Raw genomic sequence first — 17,097 nt, 5'->3', positions numbered from 1 at the left:
CAATAAGGGTGCTTTCACAGTCTTACCCCCCACTGTTACATCCAAAGCTTCTGTGTAAGGAACTTCAACTACAGCCCCAGAGAACCCCTGCGTCTCTAACTTCCTGTTAGATAACGGGAATCGGCCCTCTCTGATACATGATTTCTCCGCTCCCGAATCAACCATGAATATAAACTGCTTGTCTCCTATCTGCGCCCCTACCAATGGTTCCTCTGCTGCATTGTAGGTGGTGGATAGAACTGGACACGCAAGTGTTCTCTGTGGGCTGTCCTATGCGGGGTATCTCGTCGCCCCTCCCTCATTAAAGACATTCCCGGAAACTACCGACATGCCGCTGTAAGGTGCTGGCGCGGGGGCCCCGTTTGCTGTTGTCGCGAAAGGGTTACCTGGCGTGTATTGCATACTGTCATTGTTTTGGGGGTGGTTCTGTGTCCTATACTGGTGTCCTTGTTGCTGGCCCGTGGTACCCTGGCCGGGGTTTCTTAGTTGCTGCTGTCCCATTGGGAGACCATATGGGCTTCCCGGGTGTGGATGACCATAAGTCTCCTCCTCCTGGAACCCATTGTTTTGTCTACTTCTGCACTCCCTGGAGTAATGTCCCCATCGTCCACAGTTCCAGCAACTCCCTTGGGGGCCCCTGGGACCCTGCGATCCATTTCCTCCCATTCCCCCATACCCCTGTCCGCCTCCTCTCCGGCCCCTGTACCCACCTCGTCCCCCTCGAGGGGTCCACTCTTGCCACTGCGGACTTCCACCTTGTTCCTGCTCAGTCCACTGCCGCTGTGCTGGTACTGCCCAATTAGTTGCCACCCTTCCTTGGAGTGCTATCAGCCCCTCCTCCTCCTCATCTCCCTCTCTACTGTGTGGGAGCGCGGCTACTGCTGCTGCAACCTTCACCAACTTTGACTGTACTAACTTCGCCTCGTCTGCCAATCTTTTCTGCGCCACCTCCTTCTCCCTCTCCTTGATTCTTTTACAATGGTGTACTATTATGCTCTGAATTTCTGGCCATCCCTTTGCTTCAATACCTGCTATTTTGTCAAGCGCCTTCTGCACTTCCTTTGGGAGCCCTTTCTTTATAATAAAATAAAATAAAGATGTCGATTGATACCAGGGCGTGCCCGTTTCTGCTCTCCACATCTCTTGGACCCGAAAAATATAATCCATAGCCTCTTCCCCGTCATTCATTGTACACTGCATCACTGACTGCAAGTCCGGTGTGTCTGGGAATGTTTCGCGTAAGGCATCCCACACCCTGGCACGCACCGTGTTAAAGGATGCCCCATCATGGCGGTCACAGTCTAACGTTACTCCCGGGAAACCGGCCTTAACCCATACCCTTTCAGCCTGGTCACCTACTGCTGATACGAGTAGACTTTTTACATCTCCTATGGCCAGGGGTACCCCGGCAGTATGTTTCTCAAAGGCATATATCCACTTACTTGCCCCTCCTGACAACGGGGGCAATAGCTTTAATAAATTGGCTTTATCCATCTGTGCCCATGGGATATAGTTAGGCCTCCTTCCTCCCCTGTGTATCAACGGGAGCTGTAGCCTTCCTTTTGTCGTTCCGTCCGGACCCGTTTGAGTTGTTGATGTCCCCAGTGATGCCATTTTTCCCACTCTGTTCCTTAGTCGCCCCGTCCACTCATCATCCAGGGTTCTCAGTGAACACGTACCTTCCTCCCCTTCGCTTCCCCCTCCTATCGCCATACTCAACCTGTCACTTTCTTCCACCTCGTCCCTTATATCACACAGCAACTCCTCTCTAATTCCCCCCCGCCTTTCTTTGCTTGCAACGTCTCCCTCTCCGGGCCCTACTTCTATTATTCGCGTTGGTTCTTCCTCAATTCTAACAAAATCTCGCCCTTTTTCCACCCCTCTTCGGGCTTTCTATTTTCACCTAGCGCTCTGGACGTACGCCCTGATCTAGTTGCATCTAGTGCTGTTCGTTCGCATATGTCTTTTATCCTCGAGAGCTCATCCTTTGCTATCGTCAGTCTTGATTCTAAATCATCTGTGAGCTTCTCTATGTCTACCCTTTGTGCGCCTGCCTGGGCTCGCTCCCTCGTGCTTTCGTATGGCGGAGGTGCCGTGGGCCGGAGGGGTGTAGTATCTCTCGGGGGAGGTATGTAAGTGGGATCACTGTACCCTTCTGCGGGCACAGGCTTCTTTATTATCGGGTACAAACTTATTACCTCTACTGGTGGCGCTACACTTGAGCCTTCTTTGACATCTCTTTGTATTAGCAGTGGATTGTCTGTGGTGGACGGGAGATCAGGATTTAGTGCTGGTGTCTTAGGCGGTGGTATCTCTTCAAATAATCTCCAAAGGTCTAGTATTTCCCTCCTATTTTGCAGCTGCTTTCCTTTGTATTTTAGATAAATGCATGTGGCCACTGTATCCAGGACACTTTTATCAAACGACCCTCCCTCGGGCCAAATCTGAGGTAACCCCTCCCCCTTTAGCTCGGTCACCCATTGGTCGTGATATTTTTTAATCCGCTCCACGTATCCCGGGATATTCTTACAAATATGTGATAAGGGTGTTTCAGCCCCCATCTCTGTGCCCTCCTAGTGCTGATGTGCCTAGTGTGTTTGCAACTACAATGTAAATGTAGTATCAATATTATTCTTTATATTGTACTTCACATTCAATGTTGGGTCCCTTTGGGCTCTCCCCCTCCCTGACTGCACAATACAAAACTGGCCGTACACAATTTCTATTAAGTCCTTTTTGAGGGGCACATACAAGAGCAACCCATCCTTTGGTTTGACAATGTCAGACTGGAAATCAAAAAGGTACTCACTCACTCCACTATATTGACGTTATCTGAAGAGAGAAAAAACTTTTATCCGACCACACTTATCATGACCATTTAACTATTATGCACGTATAATCGCTCACACATTCACAACGTCAAAATCTCTTCTAGCACATACGAGGTGCACACACCTCTTGGCACCATTCACCATTCAAGCTGCCCTCTCTTTCCTCCCTAGCCGGCTGTCCCTGATCGCCTTATTTGAATATCTAGATGCGCATATATATATATAGATATTAACCTGTTTTCCCCTCCTTCTAATAGGACTCTGTTTCTCTTACTGTCTCCCCAAGTCTGTGCTAATCACAGTTCTTTATTCTCCCCCCTACCCTTAAGAAAAGGAAAAAAGTAATAGCGGTCACTAATGTACTCTCAGTGTCCCCTTTTGCTGAACACTTTTATTTTATACTTCACTTCTTCATATATTCCCAGTACTAGTCAAGATAGCATTATGCGGCGCCGCCTTCCACCCCCTTTCGGAGCTAGGTTCCCGTCACTTTTATCTCTTATTCACCTCTTAGTCCTAATGGCCATATGCAAAGAAAAAGCAAGGAAAATTTAAGATGACCTTTAGTAGATCTGCGTACCCCCTCTTCGTTTCCTGTCCTACACTTCACTCCCCGCTCCCTTTGAGATCGCTCGCACTCAGTACTCACGTGCCCGTCTTGAACCGATACTCTCCGAAACTGGGTCCGTCCAGGCAGTGTCGCCGTCAGCTCAACAGTCAGCCCCGGCTCCGGCGAGCGGTACTCAAAGGGGATTTTTCAACCGGGATCCCGTACCCCCTCTCTATTGAGTGCGCACTTCTTAGTGTACCGGTCGCCGTTGGCGGGCAGCCTCCCGGAGCCGGCTCACCGTGCGTATCCCTTTTCGACCGGAGATTCTCGTGCCAAACGGGGACGGTTAGAAGGAGTTTAGGAAGAAATAAAAATCACGCTATCGGGGTCACCACTGAAAGCAAGCGTCCCCAAACAGCACGATCCTCCCCGCAATGAGAGACAATGAAGGACTCTCCCAAAATGGGAATAAGGCCAAGACAGAGTGCGGGTGAGCGTAAATGGGAGTTTATCAATCAGAATTGGGCATGCAAAGAACTCTGCAAACTCCGAGAGCGCTCTGTCTGACAATAGCAAAGACAGGCGTATATATTTACAAAAAACGTCATCAAAACCTACATACTATAGGGGGCACAAGTTCATTGGGATTGGGTGGCGACGACTAACTATAGGTGCTGCTGCGGTGTGGTTGGTCTTGGCTGGAGGACGTCACTGGTCACCCTCGTGGGTTGGGCTGGGCCTGGCAGGTCGGCTTGAGTTCATCCGGGCGGTGTTGGTGTGCCGAGGCGGCCTGTGGCAGAGATGAATGCCTTTTCTGACTTACTTGCCCTCTGCCATGCACACCGCAGTCATTCAGTCATTTACAGTTCTATTCTCTTTAGTAAATCTTTCAATAGGTTAATGCAACACAGGAGGAATGCACCTTGTGAGGGGTCTGGAGATAATATATCGAGGCCTGGTTACTCGTGATCTGTTGACCGGGACCGTAGGTCGAGGGGCTAAGCTTCGGGGACTGGGGCAGGTGGTACAGGTCTTTCTGTCTTGTTAGAAGTGGTTATGGATGTTTCGCTGTGTGTTGTCAAAGTGTTGGGTGTCCTGATTGCACCGGGCCATAAGTCTGAGACAGTCCGGTGGGTTATGGGGTTTACGAGGGGGCGCTTGAGTTTCAACTAAGGTTTACTGCTGTGCTGTAAATAATGCAGGTGGCTGGCCGCGGCCTTGGTTGCTGCAGTGGGGCTACAAGTCTTTGAAGCGGCTCCAGTCGGGTCGGGGGAGGCGTGATAACGCAGAGCGGGGCTCTGTTCTCATGTCTTGGCAGCCTTCTGAGGGAGGGAGGGGGATACATCGAGACCTTGTACGCTTTTACAAAGGTATCTCCCTCGTGTGTTGCCGAATATAGGTAAAGACATCGCAAACATTTGAATACTTTCTATAATACTTATTTAAAATCACTTCAAAACATGCATTTAACCTTTGCTGGGTGCGTTTCGATTATACCCAGTCCGAGCACCATATTTGTACATTACATTCTAGCAGCTACAGTGTTTTAGTTACATGCATATACACTCGCAGAAAATGAGGTAGTGGTTAGATCAGTGGAGTACATAGAAAACGACCCGCCATTGTACGTGACGGTGGTGGCATATGAGGGGCTCAGACAGTTACACATGATAAGTGCACTCTCGCGCATTCTTTACATGAGTTCATAGTATAGTTGCATCCGCTTTCTCGTGTACTCTAGCAGCATTAGCTTTAGTTATGGCGCGAAACCATGTGAGGTAGGCTGCCCAGTGATACATGCAACGAACAGATCCCTGGAGCGTTCCTTTATCATTAGCATCCACCTGCAATGGTGCGAGCTCGCCATAGCTTATATCATGGGAGCATACTCTCTCATTTTAATACATTCTACAGGCGTTTGTATTTTGTGGAAGAAAGAAATAATGCAAGAGGTCTTGACATTAATATATACATATATTTAAAGACTGTCTGCCATCAGAGGACCATTTTACTGTTCTTCTCATTGTTCAGGCCTGCTGGCCGGGTCATGCTGATAGTGATGGTACACTGCGGGAGGTGAACTGTTACAATGTTAGCGTATTGCGCTAGCTCATGTCCGTCTTGTTCGTGGGAACGTGCTCGCAGCGGATCTGCCAGGGTGCTGCGGCAACAGGGATGTTCTCCAAGGGTGGGGGCCGCGCTACAGTGCGCTGAGCTCACACCATCTTTACCGGGCAAAGAATGGTTTCTGGGCCTAGCTAAATTTGTGTTGTAATCAATACATGTGGGCATTCGATACGTGTGGGCAATGTCTCCAGTGGGTGAGCCCTCCACCACCTGGGCCCGGGTGGCATGAGGGAACGCCCAATGGGCCATAGCCCTCACCTGGGGAAGAAACGCAGGCGAGAGGGGTCTCCTGGACCAGTCCTCCCCTACAGGGGATAGAAAGAGGCTGTCCTGAACCTCAATCACTACTTTCCTCACATTTTTCGGTAAAACCCAAAAAACAAACACTCAGTTGAGTTTTGATCCCTTTAATCTCACCCTCTCAGTGTATAAAAACGGTGCCAGTTTTTAAGCAACCCAGGCACTCAACCAATCTTCAGGTCATGGGGTTTCAGGGGAGAAGCCTAAACACTCAGTATCGATCAGCCAGTTTCAGCGGTTTTTGCAAAGTCTGACTGCTTTCTTCAGGACCCGATCACAACCACAAACCAGAAGAGTCTTTCCACTTCTCTTCTGTATGGGTCAGAAGCTTTTTTTTTCTTTTTTCTTCTGCTTATGCCTGTAATTGGATACCTAATATTTGGAAAATAATAATAAGGACATCAATCTATCCATTTGACCATATATATATATATATTTAGACACTTGGAGTTTGTAAACTTAACCAATATCTTTACCCACCATCATGATTTAGGTGTTTAGTCTTTCAAGCAGTTTGGGGTCAACTCTTCCAAATTATCCCTACCTCAAAAGAGTCATATTGGAAGCTAAACTCGAAAGTAATTTACACCATACTCCTATCTCTTATTGTCTGTTTCAGTTATTCTGCTTACCCACGGGATATCGATATCGAAGGGGCCGCTTCTAGGTGGTTATTTTTCTTTTATCTTTGATTTTTTAAATTTGCTTCCTTCATTAAGGTGAGACTGCACACTGTTCGATTTTCTTCTTTTCCTGTGAGTCAAAATACGCACTATCAATGCTGCATACACTAACCCAATGTCATACCCAAATATTCCAAAAATGCCCACACACATGTTAAACATTGTATCCCCACCCTTTTCGCATTGCATCAAAATCTATCCTTTTGTAAGCTGTTGTGATTTTGCCTTAATGTACAGTGTTGGACAATGTAAATAGTCCCATTTCCTTTGATTCTTAAAAGGCATATAGCCCTTAAATTCACCGCCATGCTCCGGTATTTCTTTCCATTTGTTTCCATTTATATTGCTGTTGTGGGCGCTCTAGTGTGCATCGCCAGATATCCTCAATATATTGTATGCAATTTAACTATCCTATTATTAATTGGCTATCCTATTTCGTTTCAAAACACTCCAAGTTCCTAGTGAGTAGCCATAATTACGGGCTTACCGTCTTATTTGCAACCTTCCTTCCAGATGCTGAATGCCCAGTATGTTGAAACGTCTCGCACTCGATGCTAAGCGACCGCTTGGTTTTACATTGTCTGCAATGCGTGCTGCGTGATTGCGTAGCCACATCGAGACAGTGGTGGTCCAGTATACAATGAAACCCTCCATCTTAGATTGGAATCTACCAATGTATATGGGTGCAGAGGTCTATCCTCTTTAATGCTTTTCGCGCTCTCACACAGATTTTCTTCTTCTAATGTAATGTTATAACTGAATTACGGTAACACATCACCATTGATTTCTTGAATTTAAGAACAATCTTGTACTGTCATTTCTTTGCTTTACCATATAGAGAGGACATTGCCAAATCAGTTGCCTGTCCTTTGGACTGAATGCAGCTCCAAGAGTCTCCAAAAAGATTCTTTTGATGGCAGCGGGACATCTACCTCAGAACGGTGTTTATTTCTACCCTTACCTTGACAGCTGGCTAATTCCGGCCTCGCCTTACAACCATTCTCAGCAGAGTCTACATAAGATGTGTAGCACCAAAGGGGTCCTGGAGTTTTCCAGAAATGTCCTGAGGGTGGTCCTCAGCCCTACCCAGAAGAGTTAATTTATCAGAGCTGTCCACGGATGTGTTCAAGGAAAGACCTTTCCTGCACAGGACAGGATAGCATCAATCAAGGAGACTGTGCTGGATTGTACAAATAAACCATGCTCAAACATCCAGCTGGTGATTCCATAGACTTGTACGTCTTGTGGCCTCATGGATACACGTCCCTCCTGTGGAGAGACAGAAGATTAAGCCTTTGCAGCCGCATCTGGAAGACCACCGGCATCAGACTGCAGAGACCCATTTCAAGAAAATCACAATTGCCTCCTTGTTGGTCCACTTGCTCCAGTGGTAGTCTCAATGAAAAAAGGACCTTTCCATCCAACCCTTCACCAGATTTCCATCACACCAAATTCTCTGCATATCAGCTGGGGTGAGGGCATTGCCTGATTCTGAACACTTGTGGCCTGTGGTATCTTCAGGAAAGGCTCAGTCACATTAACGTCCTGGAGCTGTATGCCCTATTTTCGGTTGTCAAGTCCTTTCTCCCACAGGTAGAGAACATGGACGTTCAGGTGCTTACAGACAACACAACCGCAATGCTCTACTTACACAAGTCAGTCCCTTCCTCAACCCAGCAATAAACATTGGGCACTTCCGCATCAACGGATAATTATGGCAGTACATCTAGAGGAAAGGAGCAATGTCACAGCAGATGCGCCAAGCAGTTTCTACCAGGCTCTGCAAGCATGGACTCTTGAGCCCTCAGTGTCTCAGTGAATTTTGCAACTCCGAGGGTTTACACTGACCTATTTGCCACACACCAGACAACTTAATGTCACCAATGCATGACCTGCCTCAGCCGCAACTCTCTCGGAGATGCTCTCCAATTGGATGGGCCGAGCAGCGCCCTGTGTACTTTCCCCCTAATTACTCTTATTCTCAAGCGGCTTTGGAAGTTAGGCTTCTTGGTGACCTCCTGGTGGTCCCAAGCAGGGTTCCGGAGATCTTGTATTCAGATCTCCTCCAGAATTTAAAAAGAACATCTGTTGCCAAATTTGGATGAAGTCCTGTCCTTTATGACCGCCTCTGCAAGCACAAGGATTCCAGTGAGCACTATATTCAGCTTCTGCTGCATACCTGAGCTCTCCCTCCCAGGACATTGTTTTGCTTGACAAATGAGGCCATGAAAGACTGCTTTGATGACCGTCATCCTCTTTATCAAACAATGGGAAAGTCCGCTCTTGAATGGGATTTGAACCTGGTTACACGCTCTGTAATACACAATCCCTTCAAGCCAAGTGCTTCTCCTAATCTATGCTGTCTTTCTTGTGGTAATAGCAGATGAAGTAGTGAACTCAATACCCTTTCTTTGAAGGAGTCTGGTATCTTATTCCATATGTTCATGGTGGAACTCTGTATAGTCTATCCTGCCTTTCACCCTAATCAGGAGAACATTATTCCATTGTTCTATCGTAGACCGCACACTTCCTCACTAGCTGAGGAGGCACTGCACACCCTGGATGTTTCAAGGACATTGGCATCATCTTCTTTGTCACACACAGTGATCTTACCCACAGCCAGAAAGCAGCCAAGGCAACCTTAACTAAGTGGACTCTCTGCCTCATCTCTCTGTCCCTCAAGCTGAAAGGCATTCCAGTGCCTTCAAGACTTCATGCACAGTACACTAGAGCCATGGCCCTGTCCCAGCAATGTGTAACGCAGATACTTGGCCCGCCCCTCATGCTTTCTGTGGCCATTATTCTATGGATGCTTTCTCCAGAATGATACATCCTGCAGTCCAGACGTTCTGTGCAACCTGCGTGCTAGACTATGGACAGCATATGGGGCCACCCCTTCCTCAGGCATAGAAACAGTTTAATCTGGTTCTCATCTCTGCTGGGAAGGAGGGAGATCGGGATGGGAGCAGCATGACAGGGCAAGGAAAAGTTACCTTTATGGTGATTCTGTTTCTCTTGGTCATTGGTCTCCCTCCTTCAAAGCACCCACCTGCCCATGAGCACGAGCATGCCCTCTAATCCCACCTGACATTAAAGGAAAACACTTTACAAAACAAAAGTCGATGGTTGGACGATCTATTAATGGGTCCCGCACATTGGATCCGCCATGTGGATCCATTCTGAAAGTGATGACGCCGTGTCTACAAGAAATGCGTTTGTGCCAGCCTGGTGGTGCAGGGATATCCCAGCCATGTTGTGAAGGAGGGAGAGCAAGCACTAAGAAAGTGATTCTGGGTATGCACAGGTTTAATACAAAAAATAAAATGGATTAGAACATGCGCAAAAGCAGCTGAAAACCAAAAAGTATTTCTTTTGGAGAACAACAGGGTATGGCGGGTAGCAGGATTAGTTATAGCTACTGCAGGGGAGTAAAGTGGAAGTTTATTGGGACGCCCCACCATAAAGGGCAAGAAAATAGTCTGGTTGGTTACAAAAGGAATGGGGGGAGGGGGGGATTTCACCCAACATGTCTATGGGAACAAAAGACACAGATCCAGCATTTCATCCGATATATGCGCTCTCCTCCAGGGCCTTTTCTACCTATGTGGGTTATCAGTCGGAATGAACTTGTCTGCCGCTGCTTTCGCAGTGCCTGAACCCCCCCCCCCCCATGTTCTGCCTGTGGCGCATCCCGTGCCATTTTTGGCCCCAGCGCTTCACTTTCTACATCCAAATTTGATGTGGGTGGTGATGCTGGTGGACCTCCAGCACACAAAATGGAACCACAAAGTGGGAATTTCTGCCTCGTGCCTTACACCATCTAAGAGAACTGCGACACAATTGCCCAGAGGCAGTGGAGCATGCGCACAACGTGCCTCTGCATTTATTTTTCACTTTCTGTGGTCCATTTAACAAAATAAGGTCCGCATGACTTTGACACTCTTGGCCTCGTAGCCGTAATGCCTGGTTATTTACCTTTGTTATCCTAATCTTTAACCCGCCGTCTCTACTCATCATGTACCCCCTTTAATACTTGCTCGCTCTACCCTACGGCCCCTGCTCATCGTGTATTCCACAGAATATGTTCACGTTCTGAGGCACAGCCTCTACCTCTCCATCATTTGTCAGTGTGTTTGAACATTTTATTCATTGCATCTTCCATTAAAAGACCTTTGGTCTTCTTTGCTTTGGATAATATTTGCATGTTTCACTTCATGACGTCTTCTCCTTTATTCTGCAGTGTGTTTGCACTCTCTACTTCACGTGCCTCTGTTCATACCCCTATACTCCCCTTTCAATCTACACCCTCTGACTCTGCTACTCCTTTCCTTGCCCTGTGTCCACATCCTGGACTCTCACCCAAAAGCTTCCCCTTGTTCCTTAGCAGATGTGTGCCTCCCCTGTACTCCACAGCCTTTACTCAAGCTTGAACTCCCTCTCTGTTGCTCACCCTCCCCTCCTTGGTCATTTGCCCTCAGAGTATTCAGGCCCTTTGATTATTTACTACCAGTGCATCAGCAGCCCCGGATTCAAGGTGCATGCTTGTTGTTGTACTTCTCAGTGCTGTTGCAGCCGGCAGCCTTTACTTCTTCACATCCTTCTTGGTTCACTGCTACTTCTTTATTCTGCTGTGTATTTTTTGGCCATATGCTCTATTACCCCTGCACCGCTTGTGTCCCTGTGTTATTCCAGTGTTTTCTTTCAGGATCACCAGATGACAGTTCCATGTCATTTTCATCAAGTAAATTACATTGTGGTAGTTTACTTCGTGGAAATTACACTGACAGTTTTCATCGCAATAGTTTTTTAGGTATTAGCAGAATTGACCTAAAAACATTTGACCTAAAACATTGGATCGAATTTGACCTTTTTTTTGTCAAATTTAATTAAATATATTTATGGGGGTGGGTAAGGGTATAGATTAAATTTATAAAAAGCAGTATACAATTACACTGCGTCAAAACACAAGGATTTCATGCATCAGTGGATGTATATTTATTCAATCCAGAGTCAGCCTGACACGTGTTTCGAGCCTAAGCTCTTCTTCTGAGGCTTGAACTGTTCTCGTTGGTCACAAAGTCCACAAGAACTGGGTGGCTAGAATGCCAAAATGGGTTTCTGAAGTCCTGTATATACCGGCGCTGCTGTGTCTCAAATTGAAAATTAGGAGCCTTTCGGCAAGGCGTCCACGTTACCAGGGTATAGATTAGGTTGAGGGGAAATGGGGGGGTTTAGGGGGCGTCTACCTCCGCATTTTAGACCGAAGAAAAGTTAAAATAAGTTCAAATAAATTCGATCAAGTGTTTTAGGTCAAACCGTTTTTTATGCGGGGGGGCACCAAACCTCCCTTCCCCCTTCACTATAACCCCTGCTCACCCCCTGGTGCCCCGTAACCAACAAAAAAATAAATTTCGATGAAGACTGTAGATGAAATTTCCAGGAAGTAAACAACCATGTTGTAATTTACTTCGTGGAAACAACGTGCTGCCCAGATGACAGCATGCGGTTCAGGTGCTTGTGGGAGAGATGCCGTTGGGGTTGAGGAGAGATGAGTTGAATATGAGATGGTGGGTGAAAAGCAGTGCGAAGAGTGTGGCTCATCCGGTGCGTGAATGTTTGAAGTATAATTGGAGGCTTGACTATTATAGGGACCGGTGGAGGAAGAAGGGGGGGCCCTTTTGGGTTTCACATGTGGGAGAAAGGAGTGCAGTGGGGTGTGGGCGATTTGATGACTGTGACGGGTACAGATTTGGAGAGATGGCCGAGGTGGATGATGGGGTCTCCAAAGGTGTGTTTGGAGTTGGCGAATGTGGTGTCGAAGAAGAGAGGATTGCGGGGTGAGATCAAAGCTTTGGGTCAGGCGTATGTGGCAGGAAAGGAAGGAAGCAAGGTGTTCACGGATGGTTCGAAGGATCCTGTGTCTGGGAGAGTGGGTATGGCGTATTATCTGGAAAGCACTGGGGAGTATAAAGTGGGACGATTGACGAATGATGTGTCGATTTGTACGGCTGAGTTGGTGGCGATTGCGTTGGCGATTGATAGGGTGTGCGAGTTGGGGTTAGAGAAGGTGGTGATGTTTTCAGATTCATTGAGTGGGTTGCAGGCGATTGTGGTAGGGAATGGTGATAGGAAGGTTGTGATTATGGACATCAGGAGGAAGATTGATCGGTGTGTGCATGGGGGAATGGATTTGGAGTTGGCGTGGGTTCCCAGTCACAGTGGCATTTTGGGTAATGAGTTGGTGGATCGGGCGGCGGGTGAGGGTATGAGAAGGGGGGCGATTGATGTGAGGCTGCCTTTGAGTGTGGATGAGGTAAATGCTGTGGTGGTGAGACGGGTCATGGAAGAGTGTCAGGAGAGGTGGGAGAGTGGGGTGAAGGGCAGGTGGATGTTCGGTGTTCGTAGGAATGTGTCGGCGAAGGTGGATGCGGGGAGCCTGGAATGGAGGAGGGGAGAGGAGGTGATGCTGAATCGGTTGAGGATAGGACATGTGGGGCTGAATGACTGTCTGTTTCGAGTAGGGAAGCGTGAGTCGAGGGATTGTGCGGTGTGTGGGGTGCCCGAGACTGTGGGGCATTTTCTGCTTAGGTGTGAGAGACATGTTGAGGAGAGAGAATTGATGAGGGTTCGGTTGTCTGCACTGGGTGTGACTGAGCTGAGTGAGAAGGCTTTGCTGGGAGGTGACGGGGTGAGAGGCAGGAGAAGGAACAGTGTGATGTTGAATTTTGTGAGGCAGACTGGGAGGTGGGAGGAGTTGTGAGTTTATGTGAGCTAAGTTCTGATTGGTGGGTCTGGTGCACATCATCCTTTAGGATGGGGAAGCGCCTGCGTGGGTCCGCCCACGCATCTGATAATTAAGAAGAAGAAGACATGCGGAAGACGGTGTTTAGTGTGACATCTCTTTTGTAACTCCTTGTTTGATCAGTTTCTCTTTTTCAGCCATTAACAGTTCCATTCCTCAGCTAGACGTGTGTCCTTCTTCTCATGGCACATGACTTCTGCAAGTTTAGTGAGGGCAGAGCTTATTATCATATTATGTGCTTTGTGTAACTCTATTTTCCCGCTGAAAGAGCGCTTGTGCTGGTGGGTAACTGCAGTAACACGGGAGCTCCTGCCAGCCTTGATGCGTCTGGCAGAGGCATCTCTACCCAGAATCACCCACGCAGCACCTTGAAGAGGCCCCCATGTGCTTCCCTGAGGAATCAGCAGAGGTTACTGACCGTCTCCCTTCCCTCTGCCACAAAGCAACCACACCCAACCTGAAGAACACGCAGAGGCAACCAGCCTAGTCCCACCCCAATGCCACCTTCTCTCTTTCCCACCACCATGCACAAGATGCATTCGGACAAGGCACCCATGCCCCTGCCCTGCAAAACACCCGGCAGAGGCAACCGCACTCCCTGGAGTAGTAGCCAGATGAGGCTACTGCAGCTCTCCCCCTGCAGCTTCCCTGAAACACCCGCCAATGGCTCACGCAGCCCCCACATCCCAAACTGCAAGCAACACTGCAATGGGTCTCTAGTACTTCCAAACTCATTTAATGAATCAGGTGTTGCAGTGGTTTCTTCCGAGATTCCCTCTGTTCACCCCACACACAGTAGCACATTCAGTGTTATAGGTAGGACAGTGATTGACACATCCGTGGGCAGGATACAGTCCCGTTATCAAGACTCAGTCCCCCTCCTTATTCCTCAGCTTTGGTGTCACTGTCAACAAGGTAGGTCCTAAACCAAAGTTAAGGATGGGTGGATCAGGCTGTGTGCGAGTGTGAAGAGTTCTCCAAAGACAAAGATACCAAAAGGTGTGTGTGTGTGTGTGAAGCAAATGTGGGATGAAAAGGGTTTGAGGACGCTTTCGCTGTGCTTTACATAATGTATCCATTCCAGAGGGCATCCGTGGTGGTGGCCAAAACATCAGCAAAAGCATTTAACTCATCTCAACTTCCATGTTTATGTCATCTTAGTTTTGCTTCGTGGGTCTTTAGCACGCTCCTCAGCTGGTTAGCTTTTGGATGTTACACACCAGGGCACCTCCTCCAAAGTATTGCGATGAAAACTGGGTGCATGGCCCCGCATTGTCATCAGAGACACGGTCACGATGAAGCTTGGGAGAGATCCCTATGAGATTTGATCCGCATTGTCAGGAGGGCATTGCAGTGAATGATGAAGGCAATCTCGGCTCTCTGCTAAATATGTCACAGAATAGGCAACATGTCTACCAATATGCTCCAGCACTGACCATCCCCTATCTTGGCCATGTTCTGACCTTGTCTTTAAAGGTAGCGTTAGCCATGGCAACACACTCTAGCCAAACATTGACATGCAATTCAGTGACAAGAGGGAAGAGGCACTTTACAGGCCTCCTGTCAAGCATGTACACAAAAACACCATGGTTCAAGTAAAGAGAAACGTCTAGATCAGACAAGTGAACGGAAACTACGCATGCTATCTAGATAGCAGCATGGGGAGACTGGCTTTATCACTGAACGAAGACAGCATGGGTCATTTTGAGAGCAGTACAAAGAAACTATCCGCTGGCATGAAAGCAGTAGGTGGGAATCTACAATCCAACATTACAGGGAAAGTAGGAAGCTATTTTGTAGCAGTCCCGAAAAAAAAACACATGATAATGTTATAGAATTTTTATTTTTTTTATTTTATTTATTTTATTCGGTTTATACAAACCTTTAAGATATTTCTCGACACATCAACAAGCATGTGACATCCATCATTTTACATCGATCCACATGTTCCACAATTCCTCCTCCTCCCTCCCACCTCCGGTTTACCCCAACTCTCCATGTGTTGTAGAATTGCAAGGACCCTGGGGGCTAACTTCATAGTAGTTCTAGGGAATTGTCTTCTAACTTCATACAATTACAGAAACCTATCTTCATAGCATACAAGCGAAATAGGTATTATCCAAATTGTTAGAACAAATTTGAACGCATGGTAGATTTGACCGAATTCGGTCACTACCATTAGTTCTCATTTTTTCGAACAATTTGGGTCTGAAAATACCGAACATGATGAGCGGGGGTGTCCCCGGCTCCCCATGTTCGGTATCTGTGGCCTTGGGCATTGCAGGGGTGTCCCTCGCATCCTTAACAATGGAGGCGAGGGACAAAAATTGCTCGGTCCTCCGTTTTCGATGAATGGTCAAAATGGGGCCCCAAGCAATTTTATTGCGGGCAGTCTGCCCAGGAACACAACATTTGCGGGCAGATCACCCAGATACGCGAAATATACGCTACCTTCATTGTACAGAGAACATGCAATCTATGCAAGAAACTAAAGCTAACTTCGTAGGAATACAATGAAACTATAAGCCTAGCAGTATGAGAAGACTATCCTTTAACTTCATAGCAATGCAAGGAAACTGCAAACTAACTTCACAGCTGTTCGATGGTTATTTACCTTTACATCTGTAGAAATTAACCTTAGGCTGACTTCATAGTGGTGTCAGGTAAGCTTAAGCTAACCGTCTAGAAGTTCATGGAGACTGTGTGCTAACTTCACACGTGATCAGGGAACGTTTGAGCTAACTTCACAGCAATACAAGGACACTATGAGCTAGCGTCAAGGAATATATGAAAACTATGAACTAATTCCATATAAATTTAAATAACTATGACCTAACGCAACCGGAATATGTGAAAGCTAGGCACTAAATGTCAGAAAAGTAGAATGAGTTATGAACGTTCTTGATAGCCGTATAGGAAAGCTATTAACTAACCTGTAGCAGTATGTAAAACGATGAGCTTACGACATGGCTTTACAGGAAATTCTAGAGCCAACTAACTTCATATCAGTTCAGTTAAACTAGAGCCAAACTTTATAGTTGTAGATTGAAACTATGTGATAAAGTCACAGCCTTTATACAAAATCCGTCCCGGATGAGATATGTTATTGGTTTGGCCTTTCTTCATATTGTACTCTTGATTCTAATGTGAGCAGCAGACCGTCACAAGTCCCAGTCATCCTTGTAAATGAGGCTTTATAGACCTGTGCCATCTCCCCAAGCAGTCTGCTAGTCTCTTCAATATCTCACCCTGCTCCACCACATTCATGCAAGCCTCCCCTGTTGTCTACCAGTTCCTCTGACAGCAAAACCACCAAGTATTACTCATTTCACTAGAGTTTGTCAACATACCAGCAACTGTCCAACCTCCTTGTACAAACTCTTAAAGGATTTCTAAGCCAGAACCATTTCTCTGTGGCAGCTTAGTAAAGTCCCCCAGTCACTGAAGTACTTTCAATCCACCCACTCCCAAAGCTTGCAGTTTGGAAAATCTCTCAGTCCTTGATATTACACGCCAGCAGCCCCTACATTCACAGCTGCTCACACATGACATGTGAGGCCTTCTTCAGAATTGCCAGAGCTCAGCAGCAGAAGAGTGAGTTCTCTTGTCAGTTGCCTTCGCTCACTTTGTGGGCTTCCCCAGGATATTATGAGATGATCTTGGTCCTGAGGTCCCTCCACCTGCAACCTTGTGTCCTTTCATATCACTGATTGTGATGCATCCACAACACAATCACCTGAAACTGATGAAGCAACCATTTCAATTGGTGCTCTCTGGAATGCATACATTATGTAAACTAGGTGC

The 17,097-nt window shown here is 47.1% G+C and overlaps 1 protein-coding gene across 16 annotated transcripts in view; it reads left to right on the top strand.

Annotated features, from left to right (window-relative positions):
* The window catches only part of TNXB (tenascin XB), a 687,232-nt gene that overhangs the window by 425,607 nt on the left and 244,528 nt on the right, over positions 1–17,097 (top strand). The gene's annotated exons all lie outside the window — the stretch shown is intronic.

Source organism: Ambystoma mexicanum, chromosome 13 (genome assembly GCF_040938575.1).
Source record: "Ambystoma mexicanum isolate Mex_15411 chromosome 13, UKY_AmexF1_1, whole genome shotgun sequence".
Lineage (NCBI taxonomy): Eukaryota > Metazoa > Chordata > Amphibia > Caudata > Ambystomatidae > Ambystoma > Ambystoma mexicanum.
The sequence above is the reverse complement of the archived record's forward strand: the minus strand, read 5'-3'. Positions and strand labels throughout refer to the sequence as shown.